Consider the following 26,431-nt stretch of genomic DNA (forward strand, 5'->3'; position numbering starts at 1 on the left):
TTTTGCAAGGAAGGCAGGGCATAACTGGCAAAATGCACATGACACGTTGTCAAGCAAATAAAATGACAACAGCTTTTCACGAAGCGGCATCTGCTGCTCAGTTAGGAAATTAGGGCGCACCACAACTGTTCCTTATAATTCACAAAACTGTATTAGCATAATCAAGAACTTCCTGCCTCGTTTGTGAAAGAGGATTTGTTCAAGGCAAGGGTGCTTCGGGAACCTCGCTTCAGTTCTTATTCTGGCTAATGTGCAAAATTTTTTTTAAAGGCTCCTCTTAAATAGAAGTGTCAGTCGAAACCCAAAACTGAAGTCTCTGCTAGTTTTCAAGCTTTCGGTAGTTGCTGTCTCTCTTTGCTGCCATTGTTGCTTTGTTTGATTCTTCAGGGAAAACTTCATAGCCATAGTGCTTTTATATCCATCAATATTCTACCAAAGCATGTAAGTTTAGCATTCAGCTTTAGCACATGGTTTTGGTAAGCATAATTGTTTTAAAATGACTGATTTTATTTTATATTTTTAAAATGTTCATGTGACTGGGTTTTATTTCATTGCTTTTTTCAATATTTTAATTAATACTGGGCAATGCCTTGGCTCTTGTTTCGAAACAGACTCTTCTTAGTCCCCACCCCCACCCCCTTCAATCTGCCAGGATCTAGATTGTGTTATTTCGTTCTTAGTTGATCAGCCTTAGTTCTTGAGGACACCCTATGAAGAGCTTCTCTGTTCCTTCTTAAAATTAGGAAAAGACGTTGTCAGAGCCGCCCCTATGTCCCAGCTCACAGAGGACCAATGCCCGGCTGTAGTTATATACAAAAGTCTTTATTGACGTTCAGTTTCCATTTCAAAGCCACAGCGTGCAGCTCTACGTCTTAAACCCTAGACCGGCGAAGCTCCATCTGAATCTCCTCCCCTTCCACACCAGTTTAAGACTCTAGCCTTGCTCCACCTCTTCCTTAGCTCCTTCCTCCTCTGGGCCCTCCTGCCCGCTGGGGTTTCATCCTTTCTGGACTCTTCTGACGCTGACCCCCCTGATTCTTGCCCCTCCTTCCGGCGAGCTTTAGGACCTGGCTTCCTATCCGGGCTACCTGCTGTGCCGCTCGCCTGTACGTTTGAACTTGGCGCGCGCGCCCAACCGGCAACCTTCCTCTTGACCGTTCCCCCGCTCTCCGATGGAGGCGTGGTCAATCCTGACTCATCTTCTCTCCCTGGTGGTGAATCCGCTGGCCCCGATACCTGGGACTCCTCCTCCCCACTACGCTCTGGTGGGGAAACTGGTCCTGATTTCCAACTGCTGCTCTGGGAGTCCCCGCTGGCCCCTTGCTTCTGGGGTGTCCCCCTTGGGGCCCCCCTTGCCCTGGCCACCGGCGCCCCCTTCTGTGAATCTTCCGATTCGCTGGAGAGGCTCATGGAATCTCTCGGGCTACTGTCATCTTCTCCTGCGCTGCCCTCGGATTGCTCCCCCTCGCTCTCCATCGCCTCCCCTCCCTGTGCTCCCGCTGCGTCCCTGACAGACGTGTTTCTGTAGAAGCTTCATTCTGCTGGACTACAAAGAATGAAATAATTCTCAGGATGATACTCCTAACTGTTGTTACCAAAGAGGGAGCTAACATTCCTTTGTGGAAGGGGAAGTAATCTTAGCCTAATTTCTCATGTACTAGTTTGAAATACCTGTCTTGATTGTTGTTGGTGAGACAGGCTAGCCAGGAATGCAAGTTTTGCCGAAACAAATGGATTTTGCAATAGTTACAGCCCTGTTGTGGGTGGGGATTCCTAGAGATTCAACAGGGTTTTCATGGTTGCAGTTCCTTTTAAGTTAGCTTTGACTGTGTCAGTATTGTTCCTAAAGCTCCTTCAGTGTCTCTCAAGTGTATTGTTCTAAAGGGAACACTACCAGTCTTCCTGCCCCTAACTTCCATCCTTCTTGACCACTGGCCATGCTAGCTGGACTGATGGGAAATGCAGGTCAGCAGCAACTGGAAATAAAGAAAAACACCATTAATATTTTACACTGTCTTTTGCAAACCGCTGAGTGGTCTTTAGCTGGAATATGGCAGTTGGAAACAGTTTCCGGGCGGAAGTAGCTGAAATGTCCAGGAAAATCTGGACGTATGGTGGAAGTCAAGAATGTGAAGTATAGAAGGCAAATTTCCTTTAAAATCTCTCTCTCTCTCTCTCTCTCTCTCTTTAGCAAAAAAACAAACAACAACAACAAAACAACTCCACAACTTTTCATTTTTTGAAATATGATTCTATATTTCAGATCCTCAATGGAGTTGATAAGGAAATTGGCTCCAAAGATATGGAAGATTCCAAATTTGCCCCAGCTGGATTTCAGGCTGAATTACTAAATTCCAGGTGGGGTTGGACAATCCCCTGACTTGATGCCCATCTCAATCCAACCTGGTGTAGATCTTTCCAGGATTTTTTGGAGAATACTTTGAAAAAGTTCCATCTGTTCCTCAGAATTCCCAGAAGCTTGCAATCGCCCAGAGTTCAGACCAACAAAACCATGCTAGAATTCTGAACCTTTCCTTCTATCACTTTCCCTTCCCCCCTTTTCTTCTTTACTGAGTCACAGGAGCCAGAGAGGAGGGAAATGGTAGCCAAAACTAGATATAGCTCTTCCTGGGTTTCCAGCTCTCTATAGCTCAAAACGTTTGAGCATGATCAGAACCTCCATTGTTGATCTGGATTATGGGAACTGTAGTTAATCGTCCTCCTGCTAAATGAGTCATGCGGAATAACAAAAGTTACATTTCTCAGAGCCAACAATTCAGGATCTGAGCATGTTCAAAATTAAATAACATTGCAGGGAAGCAGTCTGGTAGTTGTAATTTTTAAAAAATTCCTCTTGGTCAATGTAATTTTTAAAAAATTGCTCTTGGTCAATGAGTCTACAGTGGAGAAAGTCATGCACTTCAAAGAGTTCATATCAGATATTTAACGCAGCTTAAAAGCAGCCCTCACACTTAGCCTGGACTCCAGAGGTGTCTCCTCCCTGGCAGGAGAAGGCATCAGGAGCAGCTCCACCTCAGGGGGCATCTGATTAGGGGTGTCTGGTGTCACATGAGCAGAAGACTCCTCTGCCAACCCACTTGATCGCTCCCCTGGATCCATCTCTCCATTCCATGGACTTTTGGCCTCCTCCTCGGCCTCAGACACATCTTGGGATCCTGGTTTCACCTCCTCCATCCCTCTAGAACTCTCCTCAGGGTCATCCAGGTCCAACTCACCAAGTTCCTCCCCCAACCCCTCCACGAGACTCAGGACAGTCTGTGTCTTTCCCTTATTTTCCCCTGCTGCTTATACTGCAGAAACATGCCTCCAACACCTCTATCCTTCCACCCCTGCACTCCTTCCATGCACGTGGGCTTGATTCTGAACAGCTGGCATGGGGGAAGAGAACCAAATACATCACATGTTTTCATCCTCACATTTAGATGCTGAGAGCTCAAGAAGCATCGTTTCGTGTTGCCCAACATTGTAGTTTACAGCTCTCCTAAATTTCTGCTTCTTCTTTGGAATATCAACATCCGTCAGTCAGAGAGTCTTCAAAGGCTGTGTTGACTCCAGCACAAGAGCTTCTCTTGAAACCCAATTTCAAAACCAGCTTCTCTTGAAACTGAGCAATATTTTGCCTCTCTGAAAGCCATGCCTTTGCCTTCTCCACCTTCCCCAGCCTTCGTGGAAGAGTCAGAGAAGAGCCAGGACGTTGAACTAGAACCCGATTCTCATCTGTTGTTATGGTTACCAGGAGTAGAAAATAATTTCCTGTAATTTATCTTAAGATCATTTATGTCAGATACAAACACAGATTAAGCTGAATACCGTGGTAATTTCTTTTCCAATTGTGTTAGGAACCATAAGACATTCATTTCTTTACTTCATAAATAAGAGCTACAGTATGTCATGATCAGTCAGAGAAGATAAAATGAATCTAATTAAGTACCATCAGAAGATCACTTTGCTGTTTTTATTGCCTCAATAAAAGTGCCCATACCTTCTTATTCTTTCTGAAATGACAGAGATTATTATGGAAATAGGATGAGATCAAAGAAGTCTTGCTTGACCTAGACTTGCATATGGCAATATCCTTGTGCAGTTTATGGAAGCTGATGGAGCTCACCTCTTTGCCAAAACCTCTTGCTTTATTAAAATGAATAGAGTCCTATGTAGGCATTGGAGAGGTCGCGTATATTGGTTTTTATATAAATAGTGGGATCATTATATTGATCGATAGGGCTCTCAGTTCACTAGTGATCACAGAAAATGGGGCTTACGTGCATTGATTTAAGAGGCTGAGAGGCATCTAGCGGTATACATTGCCACATGCCTTGTTGGTTTCGTGAATGGAGGAGTGTCAAGGCCTTTGAAAACAAACATTCAGCTATAATGAGAATTGGCACAACTGCACTGGGCTTTGTTCCAAAGAATAAAATAGACCTACCTAGCAATAAAACCTCCTGAAACATGTTTGGGGGAACGTGGACCGAGAGAAGCTCGGTGCAGTTTACACAGGCAGCCATTGCTATTGGTATTTCAGAGCCATGAAAACCAAGTTATTTGTTTCTCAGCACTGGGGAAATTGCATGGAACTCAAAAGACAGAAGCTACCAAAAGTCAAGGGAAATTAGGGCTGCCAGACGTCCTGGATTGCCAAGTAAACTGAGAAACTGGTTGTTTGTTTGTTTTTTTTGGCATTTTCGTGAAAAGAAGCTCAACAACTTGGGGAGGGGGGTGTCCGGATTTTTACTTCTTGAAATATGGCAACCCTAAAGGAATTGCAAAGGTTCAGGATTATACGAAGTATGCACAAAATCACCTCTGAATTTGCTATGTTAATGGTGTAACATCACTTTCTGGAAATATATTTCACTCCATTATATTTTGCACCAGTTTTTTTTCCCCTTCTTAGTTTTCTTATTTATATATTTACATTGCCCTTGATAGAAGCAGGAGATACAGAAGTACATTAATAAACATATGTGTGTGTGTGTATGTATGTATTATTATTATATATTTATATATATATTAAAAAAGTATAATCAGCTGCATCAACAGGTTAAAGAACAGTTTTTATCTGCAGTCTGTTGGGCTGCTGAATGGGAAAAAAAATAGTGGTGTAATTGACTTCTGACAAGCACACAGAACGCGAACAAGACTGAGTGTATATGTGGGGGTAGAGGGGCTCGTTTAATTTCACTGCACACAGGTGGTGTGGTGACAATAAAGGTTTATTATTATTATTATTATTATTATTATTATTATTATTATTATTATTAAAGCTCCCTCCCCGAAGGCCTCTTGGACTCACAATATTTTATAACGTTCATAACATTTTATAGATTCTTCACCGACTTTCTTTTTGGTCTGTGTGTGGTGCAAGGTCAAAGTTCAGCACTTCTAAGGGCCATTAGCACTTTGCAATCGTGGGAGTGTGTCCTGACTACTAGGTTCATCTTGTAATTGTAGCATTTGGGAGATGTTTCAGATCTGCTCTGGGTCATTCCGATTTGACTATTTGCATTCAAATCTGCTCTATTAAATTCAAGGCTATTATATCCTCTCCCCTCTCCTCTCAAGTTCTGGACATTTCCACAGTGAGCGTGTCCTCATTTCTCAGGGGGAGGGGGGAAAGGTGGGAAGTCAAGTCACATGTGCTTAACCTTTTGAAAAAACTGAGGCAATACAGCTACTTAGAAGGCTGAGGACTCCTTGAATGCATCTCTGCACACCTTGTTAACCGTATGAACTGGGAACACGAGAGTGTTCTGCAAATCACTGTAATTCACCTCATCGTTTGCAGTGCACCTTTGATTTATTGACTCACTTATAATAACTTTATAGCGTTTAATATAACAAAAGTATGTAAGCAACACAAGCCAATTAATTAATTAATAACTTTGCAATAAAAATTCAGTGAATGGAAACGAAAGGGGATTAGAAAATTCGTAGCGGGCAACACCATCAATGACTGTGAGAATGGGCCATTGGCTTGACCCAACAACATTCAGTAGGATTACCTAATTCCTTTTTCTTTACCTGTGCATGTGGTGTAAGAAAGAAAGGTATATAATATTATATGAATAATTCCATTGGGGGGGGACTTCCCATTTTTCTTCTCCCCCTCTCCAGAGCACATTTGGGTGGTGGGGGATGAAAGGAGGAGGAGGAGGGGAAGGAGAAGCCGTGTTGCACAAGGAAATGCCTGCTTGCGTTGCGTTGAACCTCATCCATCGATTTCAGTGGATCTTCTCCGAGTTAAATACCACCTATCTATATATGTCTAGTTTTCAGCTTGAGATGAACTTTCGGTTAAAAAAGTATTTTTTCTTCCTTTGGGGGGTATGTGTGCTTTTCTTTTTCTCTTCAAAATCCATCTTTAAAATCTCATTTCATGGATTGTTATGTCATCAAGTCTCAAAATTACACTCTAAGTACAGCGACGCATACATGATACTGATCTTTTCAATCACATCCTCTTGGGATGGAGCTATATGCAGCCGACTCCTTCTTGTTTGTTAGCGTTTCCCCAGCCCCACTCATGCAGAATCAGGGAGCCCAATGAATAGCGATATTGCCGGAGATGATTATTTGATGGAGAACTGTATTATACGAAAGAAATGATGCTGAAATGGCTAAAGCTGCAAAGTTGTGGCTGGCCTTAAATAGCAGCCTCTGTCGCCTAAGCGTAATTGGTGACCTACTAGAGTCAGCTCTTTGTGGGTAATCTATATCACTCCTCCGTCTAGAGTACCTTTCAATTCATCATTTCCCAGGAGATTTAAAACAGTCATCAAAAACATTTCCCTCCCTCTCCCAGGCCAATTTATCTCTTTGAAGGCCTGGTGATTCTCTTTCAAACTCCCCCTCCCCAACACCCCCCCTTGTGCATTAAATATTACAAATTCAAATCAGTGTTCCCCTCCACCAAAATAAACCCACGGTTGTTGGAGTAAAAGGGCAGAGTCCAATTTATGTTTCAGCAAGGTGCAGCAATAGGCAAATTCTCGATGTGGTGGAAAGAGTTTTGCTTATTAAAAAAAAAAGCCATCTGTATGTTGTGCATAAATACATATGTGCATACGAAAGAAGGTGCTTTCAACTATTATTTTATACCCTGCCTTTCTTCTCTCTGAGAACTCAAGGAACTGTATGTCATGGGCATGAGGAATCTGTGGCCCAGCCAATATGGCTGAACTCCCATGAGAACAAACTGGCATGGTCTTTGGTCAATGATGATTGGCCATAGATCCAGTATGGTGTGATGGTTGGAATGTCGGACTATGACGTGGGAGACTAGGGTTCAAATCCCCACTCGGCTGTGAAGTTCACTAGATGGCCTTGGGCCAGTCATTGCCTCTGAGGCTAACCTACCTCACAGGGTTGTTGTGTGGTGTAAATAGAGAGAGGGTGAACCACGAACACCACACTGAGCTCATTGGAGAGAAGGTGGGTTAGAAACACAATAAAAAATGATAGGAGATGGGGTCCAATAAAATTTGGAGAGCTACAAGTTCCCTGTATTTTGGTCAGTGTTGCTGTTGTTATTATACCCTCTAACGCCTATGTTTGGGATGCGGGTAGCGCTGTTGGTTAAACTACAGAGTCTAGGACTTGCCGATCAGAAGGTCGGCGGTTCGAATCCCTGCGACGGGGTGAGCTCCCGTTGCTCAGTCCCTACTCCTGCCAGCCTAGCAGTTTGAAAGCACATCAAAGTGCAAGTAGATAAATAGGTACTGCTCCGGCGGGAAGGTAAATGGTGTTTCCGTGCACTGCTCTGGTTCGCCAGAGGTGGCTTAGTCATGCTGGCCACATGACCTGGAAGCTGTACTCCGGTTCCCTTGGCCAGTAAAGCAAGATGAGCACCGCAACCCGAGAGTTGGTCACGACTGGACCTAATGGTCAGGGGTCCCTTTACCTTTTACCTTTACCTAACGCCTATGTTCAGGCTGTGTGTGGCATTGCCTATGAGGCCAAAGCAGCACTACCCATGCCTGAGAGGAGGCTGGGGAAAGAATCAAGTTTTACAGAAGTACAAAACAACTGGAGAGGAACCCCAAAGACGGTTGAGCGTGTTTGGTCAGCACAGAATGCTGACAAACTGTTGGGTTTGGGGACATTTCTGCACAATTCTGCACAGCAGCACTTCAGTGAATGACTTTTGGTTGCGTGGGTCCCACTTGCTGGGATGATGGTGATGATCAGCTGGAACGTCTCAGATGGGAGCCATTGCCATTCCAAGAGAATGATGGAGGCATTCATGGTTAGTTCCAGCAGCTCTTTTTCTATAAAAATAGCAATGATGATACTTTTTCTGAACATTGTACTTCTCAGTGTACAAAAAAGAATACACACAAAGCAGGCAGTATGACTACAGCTGAAGGATCTGAAAATATAAGAGACAGAAGCATACGGATATGATCAAAATTATCAAAGCAGATATTGATTGCTCTAAAAGCAACAGATTTAAAACAATGCACTAAAAGGCTGCTGAAGAGAAAGCTTTTCAAAAGGTAGCTAAAGACAACTAATCAGGCAGAGTGGCAGACTTCATAACTTTAGCACCAGTGCAGGGCAGGCCAAAAAAAAAAGGTTGTTTTATGGAATTTGGGAGTTTCTTCCACCTCCCAAATTGAAACAATCTGGGTTAAACTTCCAACCCACAAGCCAAAGAGCAACAACAAGAAGTTCTATCATTATAAGCCTCAAAATGCTACAGCTTATGCAAATGACATTTGCTAATAACTTGAAAGCTGTAATATATGAGCTAACAGATGAGGTCTGTGTGTCAGATTTTTAAACTTATCCATTAAAAACTACAACAGGCCCAGGAAGTTCTGAAAATGGACATACTGACATGTTTTTATTTCAATTTTTATACAGGCATATCAAATATTTATTTTCTTTTTGTGTGTGAAAAAATGCATGTTATTCATCACATTTCCATTGCTTTGGTGAAGTTCTAAGCAGCCATTTTAAAAGTGATTAAGATTTTCCTGCCCCGTTAAAGCTATGGCAGCAACTGTTGGCAAAATAATATGGTGCATGCACAGTTTATATTTTGAACCAAGAATCTTGCCAGTATGTCAATGTTTGGTACCAGATCCAGCTAATGGATGCTATATAAAATGCCCTATGGAATATGAAAGCGAAGTGTAGTGTTTAGGCCAGAGGTTGACAAAATTTTGGACCTGTAGGCACCTTTGGAAACCTGTGACCCTGCTGTTTGCAACCACACCCACACACGTTATTTTTTCATTGTTTTTGATCTTTCCCTTCCATTGAAATACATTGAAATTAATTGTGCAATTAGGTATTTCGGTTTCAGCTGTAATGTATAGTGAGACAAGTCGCAGAAGCTGAACTGCAGCAGAATGAAAACAGTGCTGATTGTGATGAACACAGGATGACATGGGAATTGCTGCCTCTTTACATTGCTAGTACCAGGTAAATGTGCTCACAGGTAACAATCAAGGTATTTTAAGCTCATGGAAGGGAACTGCCAACACTTGGAAAGAGGTAGGCACAGCTCTGTCATTGACAAGGATTGACAATTTACAGCCACAGGTTTTCAGATGCTGGTCTATTTTTCTTGTGACTCTCTGTCTGCCTGTATCCCTGATTGTATATCATGTTTGACCATCTGAGCATGTGCTTTGGGATGGTCCAGATTGCTCGCATGGAACATAAATGGATTGTGTAAATTGGCCCCTAGCAAGGGCTAACATCTTGATTTATATCTTTGATGTTTTTAATCATGTTCACAGCTAACTCACTGTCCTCACTGTGCAGTTGTGTCGAAACATATCTGAGGAGGGCTAAATTAAGACCTCTAATTAATTTTCCATAGGCTTCCAGGAGATCTGAAGTGATAATCACATTTATGGGTCTCTTGTGTGAGGTTGGCGTTGGAACAAGGGCAGACAGACACCATATTCCATTAACATAGCCACTGATCTCTCAGTCAAGGGTTATGACCCCTCAAGGGACTGCAAACTGGCTTCCAGGAGTTGGCAATAACCCTTCAATAACTCTTCAATTTTCTCCATGTTTAGGGCTGATTCATGCAATCAATATGTCATCAGTCATCTGCTGTTTTAGGAATACGATGAACGGGATTAACCATGATGCTCAATATGCAGTAGAGCAGGGTTTACTCAAGAGTGATGTTTAGCTCTTGTGGATTTCAAGCATGACTCCCATGCAGTTTGAGGGGTGGAAGTCTGTGAGGGGACAGTAACAGGGAATCGATGCAGCACTGATAGCAATGTTTGGAGCACTGGTGCAGGCAAGATCGAAGTCCCATTGCTATTTCTGCAGCAGGGTCTCTGCAGGGCTCCTGTCTCCAGCATCAATGGAACTGCAAGAAATGCATAGTGTTTGCTTTGGTGTAAGTAGTTGCTGGTTTCATGTGGGCCCATGGTGGCCAATGCATTAAAGTTCTTCTTAGTAGCAAGAATATTGGGTCATATGTCAGTAGATGATATTTTTGGTCTCTGTGGTCTCTTTTGGTCTCTGTGGAAGCCACCCAGAGTGGCTGGGGAAACCCAGCCAGATGGGCGGGGTACAAATAATAAATTATTATTACTATTATTATTACCTTTCCCGACCTTGTACAAGGTCAGCAAGTTACGAGATCATCGTAAGATCCACCATTCCTCTCCTTCTAAATTCTCCCCCTGGAACAATTCTCCGTTCTGGCCTGGGAAAGTCTGGGGTAGTTGGAATGTCAGCAGAACTTTTGGAGAAAGAGCAAAGGGCTGCTGCTTCCACTATGAGAGGGAGGAGAAGAATCATTTCCTGCTCAGTTATGTTTCCACCACCAACATCCTAAGCCCATGACTGCAAATGTAGGTGTGTGTCCCACCGAAAGTGGAGAAATGGTGCCCAGTTTCACAGTTGGTGAAAAGGGGCTATGAAATCCAGACACCATTTGATGCCATTCCTTCTAGATGCAACCTCTGTGCACATGTCCTGGCAAATTCTGGTCAGTATAGTGAAAGCTATGGTTTTCCCAGTAGTATGGAAGTGAGAGCTGGACTATAAAGAGGGCTGATCGCCGAAGAACTGTTGCTTTTGAATTATGGTGCTGGAGGAGACTCTTGAGAGTCCCATGGACTGCAAGAAGATCAAACCTATCCATTCGTAAGGAAATCAGCCTTGAGTTCTCAGTGGAAGGACAGATCCTGAAGCTGAGGCTCCAATACTTTGTCCACCTCATGAGAAGAGAAGACTCCCTGGAAAAGACCCTGATGTTGGGAAAGATGGAGGGCACAAGGAGAAGGGGACGACAGAGGACGAGATGGTTGGATAGTGTTCTCGAAGCTACCAGCATGAGTTTGACCAAACTGCGGGAGGCAGTGGAAGACAGGCTGCCTGGCGTGCTCTGGTCCATGGGGTCACGAAGAGTCGGACATGACTAAACGACTAAACAACAACAAGCAACTTCCCAGCACTGTGATGTGAGTGACAAAACATGAGCATACAACACTATCACCTCTGATATTCCATGCTCTAATAGTCCATGCTCAGGTTTCATACAGAAGCACTTTCTGTAAGAAATGCATTAGCATATGAAATGACTTCTAACGATGAAGGAATGTTTTCGATCTGAGCGCAGTCCTCTCCTTCCGGCTTTATAGATGACAACACCCATCTCTGATCTCTCGCCTTTTGTAGATTTAATTCATGTTCTTGCTATTCTTATAGCACGTTCCTTTTTTAAAACGCCTTCTATTCTCCACCCCACCCCACCTCTCCGGTAGCAGGTGACACCTACAATTTGAAAAGCTATAAAAATGAATATAGATGAAATATTAGAAAGAAGGTCGAATGAAGCAAGTGTGAACAAATAGGTTCTTACAGCCTTAAATAGAGTTGAAAGCCGCTTTCATCTGAGCTCACTCTCCTCATCCTAGTGAAATTGATTCATTGACCAAATTGGTCATTTAAATTCAAAAGCCCAGTCGATCTCTACAGGTCTCCTTTCCCCCTAGATTTATGCGGCAAGCGGTGTATGCTGTTATGTGTCTCTTAGATATTTTTGTTCCAGGATAATATATCCTGGTTTCTGCCGACGGGATTCTGAATAAACAAATGTTTGTCTAATTAACTGCTAAGGCGCCTGGGGTCAGCAGCTAACCACGCTGGAGAGAAATGTGATAAGCTGTATTGTTAGGACTTCAGTACTTCTGCTTAAAATGTAATTTACGTGCCCATTGGATTTGAGGGCATCAGGGGGAAAGGCTGTGATTTAGAGAGCAAAATAATCCCCTCCGGTGCTAGCTGCTAGTCTGCAGCGTGCCTGTGGACATTTTCTAAGGGAATGACATTTGTACAGTTCATGTGAATGGAAGAGAAAAAGGAAAGACTGCGCCTAGGGAAATAATAACTGCTGATGGTGGCACCATACATTTAAACCGCATTTTAAGCAAACATTCTCCCTGGAAAAAAAGAACATAGGTGTAATGGTTCTAGGGGTTGCTCGTGCGTAAGTTGCCGCCACTCCTGGCTAGGTTACCTGGTTGAACCCTTTCTGTCTGGACAGCCCTTCACTTCGTGGCTGTCTCAGTCGCTGGCAGAATCTGTCAGTGGGTGTTTCTTGAACTTCTTCCAGCAAAGAAGTTCTTTGACGCCAAGTCTCCTCCTACTCTCCCTGCGCGGAAGTCTTCTGCGCAGGGAGGGTGTGGGCAGCGGAGGACCCGTGCTCTCCCCACTGGTCTCCGGCGAGGAGTCCTGGAGCCTTCTCTCTGATTCCCCCATCTGCCCCCCTTCACCCCTGGTGTTACGCTGATTTCCTTCCCCAGCAGATGGGCTGCCTCTCTCCCTGCTGGGACCCTCTCCGGCATCATTCTGGAGCCTTCCCTCCGCCTCTGGCTCCGATGGCAGTTCCCTGACAATAGGGAACTGTAGTTTATTTTTCACATAACCACAGTTCCCAGCACCTTTAAGAAACTACAGTTCCTTCTTCCATTCAACACAGAATGACCTAGCACAAGGATTATACCCTGATGAGGTCTAAACCACTGAGCCTCTTGGATTTGCCGATCAGAAGGTCAGCGGTTCGAATCCCCAAGGTGGAGCAAGCTCCCATTGCTCTGTCCCAGCTCCTGCCAGCTTAGCAGTTCGAAAGTGCTAGTAGATAAGTAGGTACCACTGTGGTGGGAAAGTAAACGGTGTTTCCATGAGCTCTGGTTTCCATCACGGTGTTCTGTTGCACCAGAAGTGGTTTAGTCATGCTGGCCACATGACCCGGAAAGCTGTCTGTGACAGCTTGGCTTGAAAAACCCCATACTGTAGTCGCCTTTGACTGGGCTTAACTGTGCAGGGGTCCTTTACTTTACCTTATACCCTGATGGCTAAGATAGCACGCTTCCTTAGATCAAGTGAGCAGAATGTCATACAGAATAACTTTTTGTTTGGATGGGATTCCTTTATTCAACATTGCATCAGAGAAGTGTTTTTCGCTGGCTATCAATTATGGGTTTACAACTGTTTAAGTACAAGAAGTACCGTAAGCTATTTTTCTGTTGGTATTTATTAGGGCATGAGGTTTTTCCATGATGCCTGAGTAAAAGTTGGAACCAGTAGGTTTAAAACAGTTCCCCTTGAATATGCATGGTTTTACATAGCCCTACCCCCTACTAAAATAAAACCCTGAAGCATACATGGTAAGTTGAATAACAAAAAATAAATAAATCACAGATCTAGTTCTTTCCAGCAACAGAAAACATTAACCCAAGAGGCCATATCTAAGGCAAAGATCCGCAAGCTCATGACTTTTTACATAGATGACAGCAACATCTCAAACCAATCACAGAACACATATGTGGGAAATCCCTTGTAAACATTATGGGAATCTGCAAGGATCCATCCCGTCAGATCCATGGCCACATCAAAAAGAACTGGATCTACTGCTTCTAAGGTTCAGTCAATGGCGACAGATGTGACCTGTGATTTAATGGTTGGTGGTGGTGGTGGGGAGGTGGACCCATAAAATTATGCAATTGCAACAGGATCTATCAGACTTGCATATGCCACACCTAACTCCATTGACACCCCACATTCTCCTCCCTGCTCAGAATTCCCAGAGTTCCCTGTGAAGAACGATTGGTTGATAAATCGCTCTGGGAATTGGAGCACTGGGAGGGGAATAGAGTTCCCTGAAGAGCTCTCAGCACCCTTGAGAAACTACAGTTCCCAGGATTCTTTTGCGGGGAACCCTTTTGGTGTGAACGTGGCCATAGCTGGACACAATCCATGGTTTACAAGTTGCTGGAAACTGCAGGTGGGAAGGTTTCTCCTGTGCTTGTGTCCTTCTTGTGGGTTTCCCACAGACAATGCTCAGCCACTGTGAGAATAGGACACTGGATCCACTGGCCTGATCCAATTGGGCTCATCTTATATTCCTTTAAGGGACACGGGTGGCGCTGTGGGTTAAACCACAGAGCCTAAGACTTGCTGATCAGAAGGTCAGCGGTTCGAATCCCCGCGACAGGGTGAGCTCCCATTGCTCGGTCCCAGCTCCTGCCAACCTAGCAGTTCGAAAGCATGTCAAAGTGCAAGTAGATAAATAGGTACAACTCCGGTGGGAAGGTAAATGGCGTTTCCATGCACTGCTCTGGTTCGCCAGAAGTGGCTTAGTCATGCTGGCCACATGACCGGCTCCCTGTACGCCGGCTCCCTCGGCCAATAAAGTGAGATGAGTGCCGCAACCCCAGAGTCGTCTGCAACTGGACCTTTACCTTTACCTTATATTCCTTTAGGAAATCATCTTGATGCATGGGCAAAAGTAACAACCTGTAAAATTGTCCTGAGTTTTGGTCCTTTTTGAAGAGTGTTTTATTTTGCTTTCCCTTCCATGTAGGTTTTCAGCTGAACGCCCCCAGATATTATCAGGACTTCCTCTTCACGTGGAGGAAGGTGGACATGGAGACTGAGCATAGATTGTTCTGGGGCAATCTAACCTCATGTTGTTCACTCCTCGGGCTGAACTGAGTGTCATCAATCAGAATGACCAGCAGATTAATTATGACGAATCTTCCACAATATCGGTTTGTTGTTGGACATTTTTCTTAGTCATGGCACTTTCAAGGGAATGTGCAAGATAGTGGCAGACTATTATTGCTATTTGCAAAAAAGGGGAAAAAACCCCGCTTGATACAGGGTGATCAATAAATGCCTGGTTCTCTGCCCCCAGGAGATTGCAATCTACACTTTGACAGTGGGGAAAGAGAGCAAAAAGAGGAGAATGATGGGGAATGCAAGGTTAAGAGGGAATGCATGCGGACTTTCGGGGGTGGTTTCAAAGTGCCTCTATTCCTTTCAAAATGCACATACAAGTGGTACCTCAGGTTACAGACGCTTCAGGTTACAGACGCTTCAGGTTACAGACTCCGCTAACCCAGAAATAGTACCTTGGGTTAAGAACTTTGCTTCAGGATGAGAACAGAAATCGTACTCCGGCGGCGCAGCAGCAGCAGGAGGCCCCATTAGCTAAAGTGCTGCTTCTGGTTAAGAACAGTTTCAGGTTAAGAACGGACCTCCAGAATGAATTAAGTACTTAACCCGACATACCACTGTATTTTCAACAGAACCCAGTGATGGAAGCACGCAGCTGTACTGAGCACTTGGCGGTGAAATTTTGTGTCCCTAACAATTTTGCGCCTGGAGCAACTGCCACTGTGCCCCTCCCCACACTACACCACTGCTTGGACATGAACCCGTGGAACTGTATGGATCAAATGGCCATGAGGAAACCTGTGCAACGCATTAAACCTAAGACTCAAATTAAGCAGGTATAACTGGGGGGCGGGGAGAGAGAAATTCAGTTCACTTCACATTTAAAGGTGAACCTTACCAGATTTACACTCATGAGAACTGAAACATAGCTATTCTTCAGAATTCACACTTGGCCCCCACACCTAAAAGAAGACTCTGAGTCTTCTGGAGAAAAGGTTGTATACATTTATAAATAGTCAAACAGAGGGTGGTTTAATGCTGATTAACTCTTTCGGCTTCTGCCTTCCTCAGAAAAGATTTTAAATCTCTCTTGCTCTTTGTTTTATTTCATTTCATTTTTTTGGTGGTTTTTTTTGGCTGTTGGTCTAAGATGTTGATTTTGTGACATTAATGAAAAAGGGGGCTTTGTACATTCATACATGTAAATGCAATTTCACGTTATCAGTTACGATTTCTCCAGGCAATGATAATTTAATAGCCTCAATTGCATACACAAGCGCGTTTTTCAGCCACTGCCAACATGATTAAGTAATAATTTCTGAATACCACAAAGCAGTGTTTTGTTCTTTTCCATTTGGCAGATTGAAAAGACCCTCGTCTCTCCCTCCCTCCCTCCCCCTCCCCCACCAACTTCAAGAAATTGCATGCCTCAAAATGCTGCCATCTAGTGATGGAAAGTGGCAATACCTTATGCATCGGATTTAGGTCTGTATTTTCTACTGGGTGTTCAGGCAGAACCTATAGCTAGAAGTGCTTTATATCTGTTGGAAATGTAAAGAAACAGAAGGAACATTCTTTCACCTCTGGTGGACCTGCCCTAGAGTCAAGGCTTTCTGGGAAATGATATATAATGAGTTGAAAAAGGTATTTAAGTATACCTTCCCTAAGAAACCAGAGGCCTTTCTTTTGGGCATCGTCGGCCAGAGGGTGTTAAAGAAGGACCGAACATTTTTTATGTATGCAACAACAGCAGCAAGGATACTAGTCACCAAGTACTGGAAAACCCAAGATCTACCCACACTGGAAGAATGGCAGATGCAACTGATAGACTATATGGAGTTAGCAGAAATGACTGGCAGAATCCGAGACCTGGGAGAAGAGGTCGTGGAGGAGGATTGGAAGAAATTCAAGGACTATTTACAAAAATATTGTAAACTGTATGAGTGTTGAGAAAGATGCAAGATTATAAATAATATGGCACCATTAAATTAGTTGAAAGGAATATGAAGATAAGTGAAAATATATGAAAAGTTAAACTTTGGTTAAATAATATGTTAAAATTAAGCTTTTAAGATTTGGGTAAAATTATTTAAAATTAGGGACATAATATCTGAAAGTTATAAAATAAGAATTGAAACAAGGTGATAAATTGCTGGATAAAGTTTGATAAACTTGGAACGCAGGAACGAGAGACGTGAGGAAGTCCAATGAAGTGAAGAAAGTATGGTTATTGTAAAGTTATATGTCATTTTGTTTGTTTTTTATATTGTATTAAGAAAATCTTGAATAAATATCTTATAATAAAAAGAAGAAGTGCTTTATATCTGTATCATTTGTTACTCTGATTGCACTTACTCAGGGGGAATATGAGTTTGGACTGTCCATCATGCCATAATCATCTCAAAGAAACGTACCACTGTGCATAGTCCAGAACTATAGGAAGTCCCAGAGCTCAGATAGATTGTAGAAGGGTCACACCTAGATTCAGCAATCTAGGTTTATCACATGGTGGATGAGTGGGCACACTTTTTTTGTTTTATTAATGGACATCATGTTACATCCAGAGTGGAAATCCATAAGTGTCACTACCCCCAAAACGGAAGGAGATCAGCACACTTGGACTATCACACACACAAGCTTCCACATGGCATATGCATACTGGAAGGGAAAGATCTGTATGTCTACATCTCCCCCACAAACTAGTGTTCTGGTCCATCAGTGGCATATCATGGAGCGGTTGCCCTGGGTGCGAAAATTGTTAGAGGTGTGCAATTCCGACACCCGGTGCCAGTGGCATAGGGTGGGTTGTCAGCACCCGGGGCAAGGCAAGTAATTTGCGCCCGCTAACCCGGGGCAAGGCAAGTAATTTGTGCCCCCTAACCCGGGGCAAGGCAAGTAATTTACGCCCCTAACCCCTAACCTGCCGCCGCTGCCAGCTTCTTCTTGCTGCTGCCTTGGCTGGTCGGGTGTGGTTCTCTCCCGCGCTCAGCGCTGCGCTGGGCGGCCGCTGCACTGTCCCTCCCCCAGATAGTCCCTCCCTCGCTCTCTCTCCGCTCCGCTCTGCACCGCAACGCACGCCTGGCACCCTCCCCCTCCACAGTGGGCGGCGACCCGGCAGCTCGGATCGGATTCGCACAGCCAGCACTGCAGTGAGAGAGAGTGAGTGAGCCAGGTAGGGGCAGAGAGCTGCGAGTGCGAGCGCGCCCCCCCCAAATGTTGCGCCCGGTGTGGCTGGCCCCCCCTGCACCCCCACGCTACGCCACTGCCCAGTGCTGCCTCAATACAGCTACACACTTCTGTCGCTGGGCTGCACAGAAAACAGTTTTTCCATACGAACCAGGAAGCGACCTCTCCAGACAATGGAACAACTATTCTTTATCTCTGTGGTTGTGATCCCCTGGGTGATGTTAGGCAATTGAACGTACCTGCGTCCTCCATCTGTTTCCTTCCCTCCCTGCAGCCCCGGGCACTGGCAGCCCACGCTACACCACTGTGGTCTATGCATGTCTACTCAGAAACAAGTTCCACTGAATTCCCTAGGATTGCTTCCAGATTTCAATCTAAGAACACAAGCAGAGCCTGCTGGATCAGACCAATGACCCATCGAGTCCAGCTTCCTGATCTCTGAGTGGACAGCCAGATGCCTGCACAAAGCCTGCAAGCTGGACATGAGTGCAACAGCACTCTCCCAGCAACTCGTATTCAGAGCCATGATGACTCTGACAGTGAAGGTAGAACATATGTAGCTACAAGCCATGGGTAGCCTCCCAGAATTTGACCAATCCTCTTTTAAAGCAACCCATTGCCTCCTGTGGGAGTGAGTTCGATAGTTTAACTATGTGGTGTGAAGAAGCACTGTCCTTATTCTTCCAACACAAACCTGCACCAGATGTCAACAAGTTCCAGGGTTATGAAAGAGAGAAAAAGCCCTTTTCTCTATCTGCTTTCTCCACTCCATGTTGTTATGGAAAAATCTAGGTGCGAGGCTGTTCAGTCACCCAGCTCGTTGGGCAGAGCCCGTGGGTCCATCCCTGCGGAATAAAGGAAGCAGTCCAGCCAGAGCAAATAGCTGTAGACCAAAGTTTATTGCGCAACAGGTTCAAAGAGGAATTTTAAATCCCGAGGATGGGGTGACAAGGACTTTTTAAAGTTTCTATCTTATCCCAGCATACAGTTCATTAAGCATCATCACCACATCATTGCTACATCAGAAAAGGGGAAGGTTATACATGATTAACATAGGAGGGATGTGTTGGGGCAACAGGCGGTTACAGGATATGTATTCGGAAGTACATTCTAAGCACCTGGGACGTGGTTTACCCCACAGAGCCTAGGACTTGCCGATCAGAAGGTCGGCGGTTTGAATCCCCGCGACGGGGTGAGCTCCCGTTGCTCGGTCCCAGTTCCTGCCCACCTAGCAGTTCAAAAGCACATCAAAGTGCAAGTAGATAAATAGGTACCGCTCTGGTGGGAAGGTAAACAGTGTTTCCGTGTGCTGCTCTGGTTCACCAGAAGTAGCTTAGTCATGCTGGCCACATGACCCGGAAGCTGTACACCGGCTGCCTCAGCCAATAAAACGAGATGAGCGCCGCAACCCCAGAGTCGGTCACAACTGGACCTAATGGTCAGGGGTCCCTTAACCTTTACCTTTACAAAGGGGCAATAGAACTTTGGTTTGCATAGTCTGCCACCTAGGCAAGTCTGGAGGAGTGCCTTTGCCCAGTGATTGACACCTATGAGTAACTTCCTGTGAGTACATGACCTCCCGCTTGAGGGATTATGGCGGGGACCAAGTGGTTTCCAAGTCCTTGGCCAATGAAGCAAATTGGTGGTGGAATGAAGGGAAACTAGAAAAGGAGTTGATTTTATACGATTTCTAAAGCTAGGTAACTTCCCTCAGCTGTCAAGTCGAAAGGATACATTTATGCATAATATTTGTAAGCTTTAACAACTTTAAAGATGTGCCCCCCGTAATTTCCGTAGCAATGTATAGTTTTATAAATAATATCACGTCACGTCTTACTGACTTAAAGCTGAAATCCTAACTTACCTTGGGATGAGCCCAACTTAATTCAATACAACTTAATGCTAAGCAGACAAAGCTAAGATTGTGCCATTAAGTGTCTGAACCCAGCTTTTGCTTACTGTGGAAACTCTGTGCTTTAATTACTGCATGCAACTGTATAATTTTAATTATGCAGTTATTGCAACATTAAAAACTATGGTTCCCCTTTAAATCTCCCCAAGAACACCCTTTTATTACATTTTTATGACTTCCTAATGATATGGTATTTTATTATTCTTAAAGAAATAATTTAATGATTACTTTTAATACGATCTAGCCGAATGTGGCATCCCAGTTTTTTTTATGTATACTTTCCACCCATCCTGAATATTTGATGGGAGGCTCACTGACCTGAGACGTTGTAAAAAGTGACTTTGAAAAGCTGCCCAGGTTCGTAACACTCATGAGTGAATGCTATCACTTTTAAAAGATGCAGAGAAAGCACATCAGGGTTTCGTACTCCCCATGGTGAGACGTCCCCAATACACTGAAGACCTATGTGCTTTTATAACAAACCATTGCATTTCATGATGGCCTTGCCTAGGCAGAAAGCACTTCTATCTGCAAAAGAGGAGGCACTTGATTTTTGCCAGTTCTGCCTAGGTAAAGGTAAAGGGACCCCTGACTTCAGGTCCAATTGTGAACGACTCTGGGGTTGCGGCGCTCATCTCGCTTTATTGGCCGAGGGAGCTGGCATACAGCTTCCGGCTCATGTGGCCAGCATGGCTAAGCTGATTTGGCGAACCAGAGCAGCACATGGAAATGCCGTTTACCTTCCCACCGGAGCGGTACCTATTTATCTACTTGCACTTTGAGGTGCTTTTGAACTGCTAGGTTGGCAGGAGCTGAGACTGAGCAACGGGAGCTCAACCCGTCGCGGGGATTCGAACTGCCGACCTTCTGATCGGCAAGCCCTAGGCTCTGTGGTTTAACCCACAGCACCACTCCAGTCCCCCAGTTCTGCCTACCCATACTTAAAATCCAGAAGGACCAGAAGAGAATGGGATATGGTACACTTATCTTTGCTGGTTAAGAGAGTTTGGCAAAAATCAGTGAATTTTTTTTCTTCCATTAAGGCAAAGCCAACATTGAATGGAATCTGAACTGTTATTTGCAAATATACAGGTTGATCAGATTCCAAACAAGCAGGCATGCAAGCAATGTGCCGCTGGGCAAGGAAAAATCTGAAAAGCTCCTCAGTGTATGTGGAAGACGGCTTATGGCAATTTTAAAAAATAAATAAATTGATTTTTCAACTTTAAATTTTACAGAGATATATCAAACATACATCATAATAACAAGATTCCAAGGAATCTCCTGGACTTCCATCCTCCCCTTTGTGGGTCCTATTATTAATCAGTTCCTCCCGCATCTTTTATGATAATCCAAACCCTTTACCTCTTTCATTATGTCCAGAATCAACCTTAAACGACAAGTGATATTCCAATCCTACTAATGATTTTAACTGTTTACAATGGTTTTTAAGATAAGTTATTAAATTTCCCCTTATTAAAATTTTGGTCTTCCTGATTTCTGACTCTTCCAGTCATTTTAGCCATTTCAGTATAGTCCATTAACTTCATCTGCCATTCTTCTTTGGTAGGAACTTCATATTCTTTCCATTTCTGGGCCAGTAACATCCGTGCAGCCGTTGTCGCATGCGTACATAAATAGTCTTTTCTGCTCCTTTGGGATTTCGGCACCTAGAATTCCTAAAAGCAAGGCTTCAGGCTTTTAAACAAAGGTCATTTAAAACATTTTTTCAACTCATTATATATCATTTCCCAAAATCCTTTTACTACCTTACAATCCCACCACATATGATAAAAGGTGCCTTCTTTTCCCTTACATTTCCAGCATACATTTGAGCATGTTTTGTACATTTTGATGGCTTATGACAATCTTGTCTTGTGTTGGGCGTGAGCTGATGTACTCACTTCCATCTATACTTGCAACAGCCGGGTAGGACAAAAAATGTTCCTGTCAATCAAATGGTATGGACGCACTGTGACATTCTGTGTTGCATATCCTATTTGTAACCACACGGATTTCCAGGGTGCTTGGAAGTTTGCCATTGTAATCATAGCTGATTGAGATTGTCTGTGTTTGTGTCCCTTCACAACCCCTAAATCTGCTTTGGAGGCGGGGACTGAACAGAGTGGGGGAGGGAAGGAAGACACCCGTTGCATGAGGGGGATCTCTGCTAATAGTATATTGAATCTCACTCTGAGATTTATTTTAAATAAATTATTAATTTATTTTAAAAGGCACCATTCAGAATTTCATTCTGAAGCAGTAGGTTGTTCCTTATCCTTTATACTCAAGAGAACTGTTTACAGTGATCAATAATGGAACTTTCAGCTACATCTTCCCCTCTGGGAACACTGGTTATTATTGCTTCCTTTGTTGAGTTAAGGAAACATGCAAAATCATCGCAGCCTTCCCTAATGCATTTTTGCCCCACCATTTTCCAAATGAATCTCTGTTTCTGGTTCAAGACTAGCACAGTATGATGAGTTCATTAGTTTTCTGGCGTGTGCGCTCTTGCTTACATTAAAACACGAAAGGTCTTTAGAGTTAGCCATAATTAGATGAGGTCATTAAAGCGGCAATGAGATCACTACTGCCAGAAATCGCCTCACATCGTACAAAGTAAGGTCAAATCAGCTATAACCATTACTCATCCCTGTCTCCGCCTCTCCCCTCCCCAACCATTACATATGCATTAAGCAACCTTATTGGGTGATATATACAGTTCAACATGGATGAGATGTCCCACTAGCTGCCATTTTACAGATTTAAGGAGAGATACAGTTAGAGTTGGATTTCACCTAACTCAAGGATAATGGCTTTTTAATAACTTAAGTTGTTTGCCTTCACTTTGGAATGAGCACTATCTGCCTGTGAATCTGCTTGCATCCCACCTGCTCAACCGGTATAATTCTAAAGAAAACATATATAGTGGTACCTTGGTTCTCAAACGCCTTGGTACTCAAACAACTTGGAACCCAAACACTGCAAACCCGGAAGTAAGTGTTCTGGTTTGCGAACTTTCTTCGGAAGCCAAACATGCTCCGTTTTGAGTGCCACACTTCCGTTTTGAGTATTACGCTGAGGTCTGTCTGTTTTTGCTATTTTGTTTTTGGTTTTTGTGTGGCTCTTTTTGGTTTTTGTGACTGTGTGGAACCCAGTTCAGCTACTGATGGATTGAATGATTGATTGATTGATTGATTGATTGTGTGTGTGACTGCAGTACATTGTTTACTGCTTTCATTTTATGGATCAATGGTCTCGTAAGGTAGTAAAATTCATGTTAAATCACTGTTTTAGGGGTTGTTTTTAAAAGTTTGGAACGGATTAATTCATTTTGCATTTCTTTCTACGGGAAAGTGCGCCTTGGTTTTGGAATGGACTTCCGGAATGGATTAAGTTTGAGAACCAATGTACCACTGTATTACCCAAAGCACACTGATCTCCAGGACTTTTTCATCACAAAGAAACCGAGCTATAAAAGCTGTTCTGGAACTTCTTGCTATTTGCAGAAGTGGGGACTGTGGCAAGGAATGCCTGCCTCACGTCAGGGAAGCACATGGGCATTACACTGGAAGAATGAGTGCTGAGTCAGATTGTTAGGATGATGACTAAGCATGGGATAACAAGCACATAGTGCCACGTAGCAGGACTGCCAGCTTGGCCCTGCAACCGTGGGTGCCCAGGGCTGTGGGTGCCATACAGCATGCCATGTCCCTGGCACCAAAATTTGTGGGTGCCCAGCCCCTTCATGGGAGATTTTGTGGGTGCTTGGGCACCCAGGGTACCAAGGAATTGGCACCTGTGCCACAGAGTCTTCCTAAAAGGCTTTTAATTTTGCTTTTTAAAACCATCTTGCAGAGAGGGTGGGCGATGAAATTTCTTTGAGAGCCTGGGGGAAATCACCAAGAAGGCCCTCTTTCTAGTCCCAGGTACAATTTATTTCTGGGGGTTCTGGGACACATACGAATGCTCATCCACACTGCCACTTGTCCAGCTGTTTCCCCTCAAGAAAACCCTCTGAATCAGAACAAAGTCAAAAAAAAATTCTGCGGATTGATGTTTGTCAGGGTTTTTTTCAGCCAGAACTCGCCGGAACTCAGTTCCGGCACCTCAGGTGGGTGCCATTGCCGTTATAAGAGGACTAGGGAGGTGTTCATAGTGAGTTCCAGCATTTCTTTTTCTAGAAAAAAAAAAACAGCACTGACATTTGTTCTGATTCAGTGGTAAAGAGAGGGTTTTCGTGGGGTAATAGGCCAGCAGATTCATACAGGAAATGGCAGTCTTTTTTTTGAAAAAATATTTTTTATTAACCGGCCAATCAAATCAAATCACATCACATAAATTCCGAATTACAAAGCCGAATTTTAAATTTTGTTGAGGGAACCCATATTTCAAGATCCGAAGGGGGATTCTGATCATCTTCTTGCCACTGTGTTAATGTCCAAATCAGTCCAAACAAAGTTCATAATTCTATCCAGTCTTATCTTGCTGTTTCCACATCACATCTTGTTCATATATTTTCTCTTTTTCCTTTATGATCTCTTCTGATAGTCTCCTTAAGCCGATAAACACCAATAATAATCCTGTGTGAATTTTTCTGTTCTTCTAATCCTCAAGTCGAGATGGTTTCCATATATCATCGCCTTCATAGATAACAGCGCTCTTTCCATCATTAATTACAGAACTGTCGTTCTTAAGTCCCACTGAGGAGTTTCACCCACAATATAAAAACAGCTCTGTTTCTCTATTTCTCCTCTCAGACTTAAGTCCTCCGACAGAACTTCCCAATATGGCGACGGAATTTTTAACTGCATCATTCCAAAGCCCTTATACATTCCACGCTCTTCTTAAAACATGCTTTGGTTTCTAAAGTTTATCTCCACACAGCCTTAAATCCACAGCTTAAGTCCTTAAAACGACATTTCTGACTTGTGGGGGGTGATTCTTGCTTAATCACATATGGGAAAGAAAGGAAAGGGTTTTTTTGCCCCTCCCCCATCAGTCCCTTTGCCATACCGAGTCTTGGCGTATCTTCTCATGATTTATACTTGTTCGTCCGACTCGTCTTGTTTTATCAGAGATCTCTTCTGTTAGCAATCTTTACTCCCCCTTCTTCCTTGAAATATGTGCATTCGCTTCATCCAAATTGTTTCTTTTGAAGTTCTTGCAGTTAGTGGCGCGGATCAGAGACGGCGTCCAGGAGCGCCGAAATCCCACAGGAGGGCATTGTGCCTAGTGCCCCCATCCCCACAAATTTGGGGGTGGTATAGGGCACAGCAGGCAAGGGCAGTCCCCCACCACAATCCTGGGGGGGGGGGTAGGGAGGCTATTTACTCCCATCACAGCCTCCAATTTACCTCATGCAGTTTGGAGAGATGTTATTGTCAGCCATCTTCTGATGAGCCCCTAGTGGTCCCTTGGAAATGGCAGTCTTTTAGATACTCTGGGGTGGTACTGAACTAACACATCCTGCCAGGGCAAGAATTTCTGCTTGCGCAACAAGACCTCTGGCCCTCTCCCCTTCCCACACATACCCAGCGCACTCTCAAAATCTGCTTGAGAGGGTTGGGGGAGTCTGTGAACAAATTTAAGGACATGCAGTTGGGGAGGAGCGGGGAAGAACGCTCCACTGTGCAAGCAGAGATTCTTGCCCTGGCAGAACATTCGCATGGCACGCCATTGGACAAAACTCTTTGTCCCAAACCTGACTAGATATTTTCAGGGAAGCTAGTTATTTTCATAACATTCTGGTTCTGAGTTTCCCAGCGAATAGGGTTGATCAGTACTGGAAGCTGAATATTGGATTAGATAGATTCTAGTTTTATCCAGCAAGGCAATGTTTTGAAGTTCCTGTGTTCCAGAGGTAACTCATGTTAGGTGACTTCGTTCAGAATACTGTCACTGGCTTTTTTTTAAAAAGGGAAGGAAATATCAACTCCATGCCACTGTTTTCCCTCTACTAGAGCAAAATATTATGTTCAACAGAGAGAGAGAGAGAGAGAGAGAGAGAGAGAGAGAGAGACTTTCTGAGCATATAATAACCTGGTGAGCGCTAGCAGAAGCTTCCCATGCTTATTTTTTATTTTCTTAACTTTCTCAGAGCAGCTTATTGCCAGGCTCCAAGATAAATAACACAAATGAAATGGTCAAAAGAATTTGCCAGAAATGAAGCAATATCACGGAGAAGGGAGTGTCTAGTGCCTTTTGTCTAAAAGATAAAAAAATGTTTAAGGGTACATTGGTACCTCAGGTTAAGTACTTAATTTGTTCCAGAGGTCTGTACTTAACCTGAAACTGTTCTTAACCTGAAGCACCACTTTAGCTAATGGGGCCTCCTGCTGCTGCCGCGCCGCCGGAGCACGATTT

At 43.9% G+C, this 26,431-nt stretch overlaps 1 long non-coding RNA gene across 1 annotated transcript in view; it reads right to left on the reverse strand.

Moving 5' to 3' along the window:
- Nucleotides 1-19,931, reverse strand: part of LOC310844731 — a 184,253-nt gene extending 164,322 nt beyond the window's left edge. Inside the window, exon 1 of the long non-coding RNA XR_014564276.1 lies at nucleotides 19,725-19,931. This is a non-coding gene — a long non-coding RNA (uncharacterized lncRNA). The remainder of the gene's footprint in view (nucleotides 1-19,724) is intronic.
- Between the last annotated feature and the right edge of the window lie 6,500 nt (nucleotides 19,932-26,431).

The sequence above is a fragment of the Podarcis gaigeae genome (genome assembly GCF_964106915.1).
Source record: "Podarcis gaigeae genome assembly, chromosome: 1".
Taxonomy (NCBI): Eukaryota; Metazoa; Chordata; class Lepidosauria; order Squamata; family Lacertidae; genus Podarcis; species Podarcis gaigeae.